Source organism: Equus quagga, chromosome 11 (genome assembly GCF_021613505.1).
Source record: "Equus quagga isolate Etosha38 chromosome 11, UCLA_HA_Equagga_1.0, whole genome shotgun sequence".
Lineage (NCBI taxonomy): Eukaryota > Metazoa > Chordata > Mammalia > Perissodactyla > Equidae > Equus > Equus quagga.
Window position 1 is genome coordinate 105899421 of NC_060277.1, and position 9649 is coordinate 105909069.

Sequence of the window (9649 nt, forward strand, 5' to 3'; positions counted from 1 at the left end):
AACAGGTAAAATTCGTAAATATGGTAAACAATTTGAGATATCAAAACTATGCAAAATTAAAAGAAATGACATTTTGCCCCTCTCAAATTAACCATATTTAAAATATACCTCTGATCAATGCTAAAAAAGGATGTAATAAAGCTGGCAAAGTTATTTAACACTGTTGACAATATAGATTGAGTCAACAATTAAGAAATACATTTTGAACTTCATTTAAAGAAATAATAACCCATTTCTGAGCAATCATCCTAAACTAAGAAAGAAATACATGCGGTGGCTTAAGGCAGCACGATATGAAATAGGAAGTCAAGAAAAGTAAAACTCCTCAGGTTAGAATCACATAATTCCAGTGAAATATTGAAAACTATTTAAGTGATTATTATGTACACCTGTAACAATCTGGAAAATGCTTCTATATTTAAAAGATCAGAAAATAAAAATGAATCAATGAAGGTTAAATACCTAGAATAAATGTAACAAAAAATATGCAAGACCTATATGAGGGAAAAATTTAAATACTACTGAAAGACATAAAAGTAGATGCACATAAATGGAAAAGTCTTCATTTCCTGTCTTAGGTGGGATGATTAAATACATAAAAGGATGTCATAACTCCCTAAATTAATTTCTGAATTCTAGGTAGTCTCAATGAAATTAGTAGATGAGCTGTTTATGGAGTTAGATAAGCTGATAGTAAAGTTTATTTAGACAAATAAATATGCAAAACTATCCAGGAAAATGCACACAAAACAGAAAATAAATGACCAGAGGAGTTAGCTATAATCAGATATAAAGTTTCCATAATTAAAAGTTGTGGAATAGGTACATGAACAGAGAATTAGACCAGAATAGAATAGAAAGTTCAGAAATGGACTCAAACACTTAAGGAAATTTAGTGCATGATATAGGTACATCTCAAATCTATATGGAAAAGATGGTCTCTAATAAATGGTGCCAGGACAACTGGGTAACCATTTGGATAAAATTCAATAAAGTTACATTCATGTCTCATACTATACACAAAAATAAAACCCAATTGGACAAGGGATTTAATGTAAGAAAATAAAAAATAAAAAATAAAAAAACTACACAAATAATAGAAGAAAGCATGGATGAATTCCCTTTTGACTTTGTTATAGGAGAAGGCTTTCTATGATTCAAAATCCAAAAGCAATAAAAGAGAATTAATAAATGTGATTACATAAAAATTTTGCATGACAAAAACATCATAAACAAAGTCAAAAGACAATTGAGGGGCTGGCCCGGTGGCCCAGTGGTTAAGTGTGCACATTCTACTTCGTTGGCCCAGGGTTTGCTGGTTTGGATCCCGGGTGCGGACATGGCACTGCTCATCAAGCCATGCTGTGGTAGGCATTCCACATATAAAGCTAGAGGAAAATGGGCACCGATGCTAGCTCAGGGCCAGTTTTCTTCAGCAAAAAGAGGAGGATTGGCAGCAGATGTGAGCTCAGGGCTGATCTTCCTCCAAAAAATAAATAAATAAATAAATAAATAAATAAATAAATAAATAAATAAATAAATTAGAGCTGCAAACTTTAAAAAACAAAAAGGACGATTGACAATCCCACTTCTAGAAATCTACCCTGAGGATACACATACAAGAATATGCAAATACATATATTCAAGGTTATTCCTTCCAGCACTGTTTGTAGTTGTGAAATATTGCTAAAATCTGAATGTCCATACTTAGGAAAGTTATTAAATAAATTATGGTATATTCACCTAATGGAGCACTATGCATCTGTTAAAAATGTATAAGATCTCTGTGGAACAATAGGGAGTGATATCCAAGATATACTAAGAAGAAAAAAATATACAGACGATAACCTAGATTATGTTACTCTTCATGTAGCAAAATAAGAGGATATAAGAAACTACGTATGTATCTTTTCACTTGAACAACAGAAATATAGGAAAGATAAACCAGAAACTACAAAGATTGATAAATTACAGGGGATGGTTGAAAGGAGTAGAAAGAAAGGGATAATAGGAATGAGGCAGTAAGGATGAGGAAGAAATGGCATGACTTTGTGTATATCCTTTTGTATAGCTCTGACTCTTAGAACTATTGTAATTAACCCCCTCTCTAAATTAATCAATTATTGAAATCAACCAGAATGTAAGTGGAGAACCCAAAAATGTAATAAAGCAATATCAAATGAACCTAAGTGTTTTACAAATAGATTACAAAACCACACTGAAGGCATGGGGAAGGAAATAACTAACATAAATAACTTTGGAAAACAATCTGTTGACTGGATTCTCTAAGTCTAAAGATCAAAAGAATTGTACATAAATACTAATTCCAGTTAGTAAATCTCTCTTTCACAAAGGTGTGTTTAGTTATTCTGTAACAACCTTATGTGTGTATCATATTGAACAAATAGAAACTTTTTTAATATAATGAGAGCCCAATTTCTCACTGTTGGAAAAAGAAATTACAAATAATGAAATGGGAAGGCTAAAATGAACACTGTGGCATTGGATTAGAACCAGAATTATCAGTATGAAATCACACACACACATACACATTTTTATATATATGTGTATATATATACATATACATATATATATATATACAGGCCTGGGAGCGATGCAACCTCCCTAACAATGAGCACAACTCGCACCCAGATCTTGGTTTCTAAAGGCCATTCTTCAGTCAAAGGAAGCAGGACTCCTTGAAGAAGTCCTGGGGTAGGGAAAATACAAGATGAGTCTGGAAAATCTTCTAGTGCCAAAAGTAAGAGCATGTTCAGAAAAGCATGAGATTTATCAAAAGGACACAAAAGCCAGCTTGAAGGAGATCCTGATGGACAAATATAAAATAATCTGAGCAAAAAAAAATAAATAATAGTATTAGGCTATAATTCCTAAAATAAAGTAAATACCCATGAGCCCATACCAAACTGAATAATTGAATGAATAAATAAATATTACAGAAGGGACAGTTCTTTCTTTCTTACAAAATAATTTTATTAGTACATATGCATGTAGGAAGAAAGAGGGACATGGAATATTACCATTGGGCAAACACCACAGTAATTATTGTTGCAGACAAGATTCACCAAAAGTCACTAAAATTATTGAGCATACTTTTGAGCATAACAGGATATTTGCATAGCCTCAAAGTATCTTCCCCAGGATATTTATCATCTTCCCCAGGATACTAAGGGAAAAATAATAATGCTACAGTGGATAAACACAGCAGATATACCTTCATCTGGATATCAAGGTGAACATCACCAGTAGCAAGAATTTATTTTACATGATGAACCCTACGATATGCTGCAATGACATGACATCGTGAACCCCATGATAAGCTGCACTGAAAAGAACACAACTTTACTTCTGTGATGTTTTTGCCAAAAATGTATAGCTTCATTCTAAACAAGAAAGAAAACTTCAGAGAACCCCAAGTTCAGAGACTTTCTACAACACAACTCACTAGTAATCACGAAAGGCGTCAGTCTGGAAGATAAAGAAAGACAGAGGCACTGTTACAGACTGGAGGCACCCTACGAGACATAAAAACTAAATATGAGGCCGGCCCCGTGGCCAAGTGGTTAAGTTCGAGCGCTCCGCTGCTGCGGCCCAGGGTTCGGATCCTGGGCGCGGACACGGCACTGCTCGTCAGGTCACGTTGAGGCGGCGTCCCATGTGCCACAACTGGAAGGACCCACAACTAAGATATACAACTATGTACGGAGGGTTTTGGGGAGATAAAGCAGGGAGGAAAAAATAAAAAACAGAAAAGATTGGCAACGGTTGTTAGCTCAGGTGCCAATCTTTAAAAAAAAAAAAAAACAACGAAATATGATGTGAGATCATCAATTGGATTCTGGAACATAAATAGGACATGTATAAGAACTGGTAAAATTCAAATAAAGTGTATAGTTTACTTAATAGTATTGTAGCAGTGCTAATTTCCTGTGTTTGATTCTTTTAATATGATTATATAAGATGCTAACATTTGGGGACACTGAGGGAAGTGCCACGGGAATTCTTGGTATAATTTTTGCAACTTACAGAAAAGTTAAAGTCAAAACCAAAAGTTCAAATAAAGGAATCTATACCATGATTTCTCAGAACTATGGCTAACTAAATCATTGTTATTCAAAATTTGGATAACAACTTTAAAAGAATGGAAGAGTTGAAACGAGTGTAGAAATGTTGGATATTCAATGTTGGATATGAAATTTAATATTGTCTGTAATTTTGGATGTGATTTTCTTATGGCCAGGTCATGTCTGACCTTTGCTACTGTGCTTTTTTGGTAAAGAGCAGGAACATCTACCATTAAAATCTAGGGGGGATTTTTGGAAATGCAGATGTATAATTTACAGAATCACCATATCAGAGACTTTAAACTTGGCAGGGACCTTGGAAAAGCTTTGGCTGATATAATATTTCACAGGAATAATTAAACAATAATAATTCACCCCAGATATCCTCTAATCTCTCATACATTGCCCTTATTTTAAGCACCATTTGACTTCACTCTCTACCCTTCATTTCCTGAAATGTGTTTCATGGAACTCTTCATCTAAACCATCTCTCTAAGATGCTTCTTGTTTCTTTCAGCTTCTTCCAAACCTACTAGTAGTTGTTATATTGTAATCTGGGACTAGCTCACTAAAGCAAAAAGTGAAAATAGAGTTTAGGAGTTAACCTAGTATTCTTTGCATTTCCATGGAGACTCCAGTGTTAGGCTACGACAGTTAATTGCTAATAGTAGAATGTCAGGCTGCCATAATATTTGGTTGATGTAGATTTTTGAGGAGAGGATTAATTATTTCAGATTAGCCCCAAGAACCCATATATACATAATAAAAAAGCTCATATTACTCTCTTTTCATTGAAAATCTAATTTTTTTCAGCAAGATAGAATAGCAATTGAATGACATTTTCTTAAGGAAGAATGACTCCTGGAACATTAAAGTTTAAGTTTATAGAATCAGAAACATTCCTAAGAAAGCAAAACAAAAAAATCAACTTAGTTTTGTTCCCTGAAAAGTAACCAGTGATTATTTTGTTTGGTAAAAATAAATGAGACATATATATAAGTGAGAGAGAAGAGTGTGTTCTCATAGCTCCTTCACCCCCACCACTCACTGCATCCACTCTCCTCCTCAGATGCTCCGGTACGTTTTGTAAGTTACACCTATTTCTGAGGATGTATTCTGGGTTCTTCTCTAGCAGGTTTTGTTGACACTTGGCTACAAAGCCTTTACAAAAGTCATTTCACTGTCTGGGAGAGATCAGAAGGGAAACTGGCCTGTGTTGCTTATGGTTTGTATCAATAAATACCCATGCTTCTGTCAGCTGCCAAACCATATACCCCCAGCTTCCATAGCCTCCCTTTCTTTGACTGACCCTCCAACCTTACCAACTCCCTTTCCATTCCTCTGCTACAGTAAAATTAGTCTTGCTTCAGGCCTTTGGCTCTTGCCATTTCTTCTGCCAGGAATGATCTGCTAACTCTTCCCATGGTGGGTTCTTTTCCCATCTTCAAGTTCAGCCCAAATATTATTTCTTCAGACAGGCTCTCTAGGGAACTTTCTATAAAGTGGCTCCCCGTCCTATCTTTAGAAGTAGTTTTCTATCACAAAACATTATATTGTCAAGGTTCTTGTCAATTCCAAAACCATCTATTTAGTTTTTATTTTTTTGATTTGGTTCCCCCAAAACAAAGTAAGCTCCATAAAAATAGAGGCCATGTCTGCTTACTCTGTTCTAGACACTGTCCTAACAACAGCTCTGTGAAGTTGAAACTATCACTATTTCACAGTTGAAAAAAGACTTTCAGATGTTAAAGGATACACCTAGGATTATACAGCTAGTGAGTAGTGGAGCCAGAATTCAAACTTAGGCAGAGAGAACTAAGCTGCTCTTTGCCACTTTATTAAACTCTAAGGATTAAATTAAATCAAGTACACAAAATACTTAGCATTGGATCTGACACATACCGCGTAATACGTAACTGTTTGATCTCATAAAATCCCCAAATATCACCCTAAGAAAAAAAAGTATAGTTTACCTCCATGTAGTAAATAAGAGAATTTGTTGGTACTCAAAGAGGGGAAATGATTTGCCCAAGGACTGCGGTGCAGATAGAGTGATCAGCTTGCCCTAGTTTGCTCAGAACTTTCCCAGGAAACTCAATCCCTGGTAAACCTGGACAACTGGTCAGCCTAGTGGAGCCCACATTGAAACCATCTGTATTTGATTCCCAAACCTTTTTATCTACTTCCCAAAATTATATGAAATAGACTTGTACCTCTGGACCTATATTGAATTTAATTGCATTTATTGACTTTATTTGTCTTCTTTTATTAAGACTATGTTCAGCGTCTCCTAGGAAACATCATATAATGGGATGTATTTGTTTTGAGACAGATGCATGGAAGCAGTCTGGAATTAAATCAGTCCTTAGAACCCTGAAAATTGTAATTTGCTAGTATGGCATTATGTGCAGAGAAGAGTTGGCCCAGCCGCGTATCCATGAGAACTACCATGCCGAAGGGAACCAGGTGCTTGCTTTATGGCTCCAGCATTTAATTGAAGCCTTTTTAGAAAGAACAAGGTGTCCTGTGAGCTCATCCAAGCCTGCTCCAGGACTTCACATAAATGAGCACAGTAACTGTAGACAATGAAGACAGCCTAATAACACTCCATCACAGTTGAATCTCAATGTCACTGTCAAAGGGACATTAGGGATGAGAAAGGTGTTCTTGGGCAAAGGATTGAGAGCTTTTACTTCTTTTCAAAAGACTGAGGAACAGAGGAGGAGGAAGTAGGGAATTATTTAAAACAATTTGTGTCTGGATATTAGCTCTCCACGCTACTTAAGTTCTTTTTTAATATCCTGGCAGAATGACTTAAAGAGTTGAAATCATTGTATTTGGAATTCTGCACCACATCTTAACTTCGATGATAAAGAATATGTTCTAAGGGCACTGAATATCCAGATCAGTTTTCCTCACTGTTTATAAGCACAGAATAACTGCAAAACCTCTGATTTGCTTACTTGAAAACTGTCAAAATTTTCACTTTCTGAAGAATAATCAATGCAATCAGGTTCTGGAAGCTTATCTGTGAGCTGCTCTGCCTCTGTGGATTATCTCTAGCATGCAGACCTTTGTGTCACACCCTACTAACCTTGTGGACCCTGGGCTTGCTTGTGCAGAAAAAAGACTCCTTATTTTTGAAATTTACTGAAGAGTTTGGGATCCCAAGTTCAAAAGTTGGTCAGATTCTTATGAAAGATATTTAGAATAATTATATAATCACCAATCACCCAACCAATCTTTTTCAAACATTTACTTATGTTGTTCCAGCACTTTTTAAGAACATTTTCTTTGGACTGTTAGTTCTGGGTTAGCCAAGAGATAAAGAAATGTATCATATAATTCTATGGATATTTCTGAGAAAAACAGTATGATATAAGGTGTTCAAGAATATAGCCCTATAGTTAAATTAATGTGTAAATATATATTCAAAAGTTGGGGTAACAAAGTCATGCTGTATGTTTATATCATATGAAAAAGCTTATATGTAATATGTTATTTTTGATATAAATGTACTAAAATGTATTATATAGATATAGTATACGAAGATACATGTATGTAAAATGAAATCAAACACCATAAATATTCTCCTTAAAAATCACTTAAATCATCCAATGTACATATGATTAATATTCTTCAAATGCTAATTTAATTAAGGCCCCTGAAGTATCGATTACAGTTACCTTGTATACATACACATATCACTGTTTATACTGAAGTATTCTGAATATAATATAGTAGTGTGCAGGTCAAATAATTGCTGGGAATATCAGAGAAATTCATCTCTTTAGCAAACTCTAGCAAGTCAACTGTCACTTCAGTTCTTTTCTGATCTGTATGCAGACCACTATGAACCTGTCTGGAGATTTCAAAGCATTATGCATCACTCTTTCAATCTTAATTCCATCAACATCTACTGGCATTCCTCAAATTAGGAGAGACTCCTGAGAGACAAGCCTATTTCTGCACGTAAATTTCCAATGGAATCACTCGTAGCCTGTAGATTGGAATTAGGTATCTAAGGATGCTTTGCAATTCCTAAGTTCCCATATATACCAAGTTGAAATTCACCACTGCCACAGTTGAATAACAGAAGAATCTAAATAAAATTAAATCTCACTTTAAGAGGGTGATGTGAAATTCAACCTTAATCATTATCGAGGCTACCTCCCTTCATCAGAAGAAAACTGAGAAAAGATCATCTTACACAGTCCAGGACACTGGGCAAGGCTCTCCAGTCTTAGGCACAAAAGCAGAGATACATGGTCACTGTCCAAGATGGTCATGGGCCTGTCATGGACAGTGTCTCCAACATTTCCCTTGAGCAAGAGGATCTATGACCTAAGTAAAAATGTCAATCAAATGTGAATAATCTACGTATTTGAAAAACATTTAAAGAATATCAATGTTCAATATTCATATGAATGCTCAGCCTCATGTAGCAAAAAAACAAACTCTTAACCTAAGTAATTACTAAATAATTAGAACTATTTGTTCCTCGTTCTCACTCCCAAGATGAAACCTGTTTCTAGTTGTCTAAGAAAATCAGCTATCCAGATCGGGGGAAGAATCAGATAGTTATACATACTATCTATGGACATTTAAATTATACCACTTTGTTCCTTTGTAAAAGATGATGTAATCAACTTAAGTGTATTTTAAAAATCTTTTTCTGTTAATCTTTAATGGTTACCCCCAAACAGATTTTATTTTTAAAAAGGGAATTCTGAAAAATAAAACATTTTTCAGACATTCTTACAATTGGTGTTCAGAGCAAATTAGGAATGAGTTTTGAAGGAAAGTAAAATCGTCCCGTCCTGATTGAGGAAACAACAGGGCGGCTTACACACCGGGAAATACAGCATAATGAACTTTGTGAATGAAAGAAGACAAGACCTCGTATGATTTTCAAATTTAAAGAATGTGTTCTGGGGGCTACAAACAGATGAATCTCTGAAATGAGCAGAAAGCAGCCAGGCATGTGAACTTCACTCTCAGTAGGCAGAGAGTGATTTGAAGAGATGCAGAAAATGGCAATCCTGCCCCTTAGTAGTGATCAAACATTAGAAAAGTGTCTGGTAAATACCCAGCAGGGTAAACTAGGAAACCTACTGCACCTAAGAGTGTCACCTTGGACGCTTTTGATGGAAACTTGCTTGCAGTTAGAGTCGTTCAGGAAGAGCATGATCTGAGAGGTATCAAGTGTTGGTTCTCTTATTTGTACTAGTGATGAGAAATGCAAATGGCATTTTATCTTGGACTAGACATTACATGCATTGACTTCACAACTATTAGCTTATTAGCCCTCACAACAAATTTGCAGAGTCAATGTTAATACCTCCATTTCCTAATTGAAGAAACTGAAATTTAGGTTAAATGACTTGTCTCATGATCTCCCATTTCTCCAAGCTCATCATGCAAAAACAAATGAAGAAAGGAAATACCTTTAGAAGGCGAGATTTCCAACTAAGCCTTGAAAATCTTAGGATATTATTCTATGTTTGTCAAATTCCTGCGCTGTGAAATTTTTTTCTTTGAATTCTTAATAAATAAGGTTTTCT